Here is a 5,086-nt window from a genome sequence, read left to right as displayed (position 1 = left end):
AAGGGTTGTTTATATCATCATGAATTAATCAAAGATCTCTTTACAGAAAATAAACTTTAAGACGTATTATTTACCCTGTCAATACTCCTGACGCCCTTCTATGCAAATTATTTTTATGCTTTTTAAAAAATTAAATAAACTAGTATATAATCTAAAATAATAAACATTTAAATTAACTTTTAAGGTGCGTGCCAATGTAATAGTCAATCAAACTTAAGCAAAATAGTCAAAAAAAAGTCTTGTAAAGGGCTAAAATAAACAATTTTGTCGGCAATCTCATTTATTATATGTTCAATTGAAACAGAAAATTGCAAAATCTACTTAAGGATTTTTTTGAATTTTTAAATTTGGCATAGATATTCTAAAAGTATGTAATGGCACCTTTGATATAAGCTCATATCATATCGAACCTATATTCGCCCTTTAAGTTTTTTAACTTTTTTGTTATTAAAGTTAGGATTATGAAACAAAAACAATTTTCCTGCTATATTCATAAAGATTTATTTGGTTTTTTAATCTAAAACAAATTTGCCTAATAAGTAAGTTTTTCAAAATATCATGAAACTAAAAAGACTCAAAAAATATGTGTAAAAAAATGCTTATTACTCAAAGCCTAAATTTTTTATTTCCTTTTTGTATAAAGTTTCTGCTAGTAACAAAAATAAAAGGACTTCTACCTTAATTTTGCTAAAAAAGTTGTTTCATGTTAAAAGTTACTTTTTCCTCAGTCACTTTTTCAAAACTTTAACTCTAAAAATCTCCGGTGTTAATGGAGGTAAAAATAAAAATTTTTATATCTACTTATGTGGAAATCTATAGAGAACAAGGACATATTTATTTTTTAATAATTCATTGAGAAATAAGGGCTGCAGTTGCTAAAAAATACTTTTTTGAGAGTCACACTGTATTTCTCATATGTGTGTTTAAGTTAATGCTAATATGGATAAATTTTCTTGTACATAGAAGTAAAACGTATGTATTATAAACTAATATATTTTGAAATTCATTTATACTGTACCCATGTCGTAGTCCAAATATGTGTCTGTACAAGTCAAGTTTTTGAATAAAAGATTTACCACATGTATCACATTACTATAAGGTTTCAAAATCAATCAAAATACCTAAAAAACATGGTGAAACATAAATTTTCTTGTCAATATATTATTGATTAGTGGTGACCTATTATATTCTGAAAGAAAATACTTAGGATCAATGCTGGAAGGTACTTAAAATCACGTGCTCTAGTTTGTGGATAGTCCCCTTTAGTTCATTTTGTTATTTTCTTAACTAAATTGTTATTTAAAACTTTGTAATAATATATTTTTAAATATAAGCTATAAACGCTTGAATCTTAATAATATTTAATCTTTATTCTTATGTTATAACCCCATTAAGAAACATTCGGCAACATTATACCTATCAGCGCATGCACCATTATGATATTTAGAAAAACAAAAATATATAAAGGCAAATATTTTATCTAAAAAAAACAGTTTTTGTTCTTTAAATATAAACTAGGATAAAGTAATTAAAGAAGGATGACAACATTCATAAGTAGCGAAGCACAAAAAATCGTCGATTGGAATACGTAGATTTAAAAGGTTTTTACTAAAATAAAGAATAGATTTATTGAAAAAAATAAACATGAAACCTTGTTTTATTTTGCATGATGACGATGGTCAAAGTAAATTATATTAAAGATGCTCATAACAATAGGAAAAATTATTTTGATACAGATATCCCATAAAAGTTTGAAAATTGCATCAAAATAAATTAAGATATGGGGAAATATGTAAAACATATAAAAATAGCCAAAAACCTGATAAAAGGCAGTCTGGCCGTCATGGTTGTTTTATTAAAACGACAAAAATTTTAATTTTTAAATCCTTAACTTAAAAAATTTGGAAAATTGGACCATATACACTGAAGATATGGAAAAAAGTGTTAAATATATAAAAATAGCCTAAAACCTGTTAAAAAGGCAGTCTGTCCGTCATGGTTATTTTGTTTAAAAGACGGGAAATTTAATTTTGAAATAACTGAAAAATTTTGAAAATTGGACTATAAACACTGAAGATATGGTGATAAATGTTAAATATATAAAAAACAGCCTAAAACCTGCTAAAAAGGCAGTCTGGCCGTCATGGTTGTTTTCTTTAAAAGACGGAAAATTTAATTTTAATATCTATAACTGAAAAAAATTTGAAAATCGGACCATAAACACTGAAGATATGGAGAAAAATGTTAAAAATATAAAAATAGCCTAAAAGCTGCTGAAAAGGCAGTCTGGCCTTCATGGTTGTTCCTTTTAACGACGGGAAATTTAATTTTGATATCTGTAACTGAAAAAATTTTGAAGATCGGACCATAAACACTGAAGATATGGAGAAAAATGTGAAAATAGCCTAAAACCTGCTCAACAAATTGTAAACGATTGTGATAAAAGATCTAATGTATATTTAGAAACTTTTCTAATCACTTAACGTTTATCTAAGCTGCTAAGAGATAACAGATAATCTATAAAAGCGGACTAAAGTAAATTAGAAGGGAAAATACATAAACATAAACAAACGCATTCATTGGTCTGTACAAATATGCCGTCAATCTATTGGCTAGATTATTGTTAATCTCCTTTTTCACTGCTATAAGAATTTGGATAGAGTAAAAAGGAAAAGAGGTTTTATATTTTTTTTAGGGCTTATGCCACTAAATTATAGGAAAAAGCTTTTATTTTGACCAACATATTAATTCTTTGTCTTGAGATTGAAAACAACTTTTCTAGAGCTCCAATTACTGAATCGTAATACTAGCGGCTACGCCTCTAGATGCCTCTAGGGGCACTTGAGGTTAACTATTGAAATAGTTATAAACCTTCCCGGGACCTATGAGAAGCTACCCTGTTAAGGAGAACCCGATCGGTTCAGCGGTTAGCGAGATCCTTTGGTACAAACATACAGACAAACACACAGAAACAAAAATCCTGTTACTTTATTATCTACTAGCGGCTACGCCCCTAGAGGCCTCTAGGGGCACTTGAGGAGAGGGGAATCGAATTTGATAACCCAAATTCTTATTTTAGATTTCAAAAGAAAAAGTAAATTTTTTGGGAGTTTGGGATTTTTTCTAAGGGCGATTTCTCTTGGGAGGGCCGTGGTACCCTCCCCCAAAACAGTTATAAACCTTCCCGGGACCTATGAGAAGCTACCCTGTTAAGGAGAACCCAATCGGTTCAGCGGTTAGCGAGATCCTTCGATACAGACAAAAAAAGCTTACTACTTTATATAATCCTACTAGCGGCTTCGCCCCTAGCCTCTAGGGGCTTTGCCCCAAAAAAAAAAATAATTTTCTGCACCAGCACCACCAGCACCAGCACCACCAGCTGCACCAGCAGCACCAGGAGTATTTTTTTTGGGGGGGTAAATTTTCATTTTTGGGGGGGTTGGGGGTGTCCCACCCCCCAAGAAAATAGCTTAAAACCACCGCAGGACCAATAGGTATATACCCTGAAGAGTAGAATCCGATCGGTTCAGTGGTTACTGAGATCTTAAGCTTCAGACGGACAGACGGACAGACGGACAGACAGACGGACAGACATCGTTCTACTTTGTATTATAGATTATATAAAGTAGTAAGCTTTTTTTTTGTCTGTAGCGAAGGATCTCGCTAACCGCTGAACCGATATGGTTCTCCTTTACAATGAAGCTTCTTTTAGGTCCAGAGAAGGTTTTAACTATTTTGGGGGAGGTTATCTCCACCATCCGAAGAGAAATAGCCCCCTAGAGAAAATAATCCCTCCAAAAAAAAATTTCATTTTTAAACCTAAAAATTGAAAGTGAAGGGTCTACTATTTTTACTCCCCATTACCTAAGGTGTCCTTAGAGGCCTCTAGGGGCGTAGCCGCTAGTAGGATAATACAAAGTAGAACGATGTCTGTCCGTCTGTCTGAAGCTTAAGCTCTCAGTAACTACTGAACCGATTGGGCTCTACTCTTCAGGGAATATACCTACTGGTCCTGTGATGGTTTTAAGCTATTTTCTTGGGGGGTGGGACACTCCCAACCCCCCCCAAAAAAAAAATAAAAATACCCCCCCCAAAAAAAAAATAAAAATTTTTTTTTTTACGAAAAATTAAGTTGATCAAACCTCTTGGGGCAAAGCCCCTAGAGGCTAGGGGCGAAGCCGCTAGTAAAGATATAAAATTAACAGAATGCTTCAGTGTGTCTATCAATAGCAATATAAGATATTTGGTTTCGCCCCTTTAAAAGGTGGGTATCATTCATAGTTGCCAGATATTTTTTAGATCAATGTGTACAAAAAATGTGTACATTGGGCCTTTGATGTGTACATTTGTGGGGGAGGGGAAGGAAAAAGGGAAGGGGGAAAGAGAAAAGGGAAGAGGGATGAGGGGGCGTACATTCACTTGATAATGTGTACATTACTTATAAAAGTCCATTTTCCAAAAGTTAAAAATGCGTACATTACGCACAAAATGTGTACATCTGGCACCGTTGGTATCATTAGTTAATCAAAATCATTTAACTTGGTCTTAGGCTTGTAGTAAAATACACGCCTATATGTAATAAATATTAATAAAGAATAAATCTTGTATGGGGATGTCCTCTCTAAAAGGGTGAGTTATTAAGTGGCCTAGCAAAGACGAGATATATTTAGTGTCTGAAGTGACTTAAAAGGGAAAAATAATTATCAAATGACAATATCTTTAAATTATGTACAAATGAAGGATTTGATTTAATTTAATAATCATCTTTAAAATAACTGTTTTTTATTCTTTTAGTTTTATCAACTTGATACAATTAAATCGTAATCATTAAATGCTATCTTTTTTTCTTGTTTCGAAAGATAAAATTTTACAAATATTATGATGTGATAAATATAATATTTTTTTGTTGTACAAAAATATAGAGACTTAAATATTCTTTGGTTAGACGCTTGTCCCTCGGCGGTTAGAAGTGGACAAAGGAGGGCCTCAATAATTAGGATAAGGGGAAGAGGTGGAGTAAAAGAATTGCTATAGGGGAAGGCCGAGGGTAAATGTTTAAATGACGTCACCTGTAAAACTTACTTCT

This window comes from Acartia tonsa, chromosome 2, assembly GCF_053477335.1.
Source record: "Acartia tonsa isolate MP-2025a chromosome 2, ASM5347733v1, whole genome shotgun sequence".
In the NCBI taxonomy this organism is placed as follows: domain Eukaryota; kingdom Metazoa; phylum Arthropoda; class Copepoda; order Calanoida; family Acartiidae; genus Acartia; species Acartia tonsa.
This window is presented reverse-complemented; position numbering follows the sequence as displayed.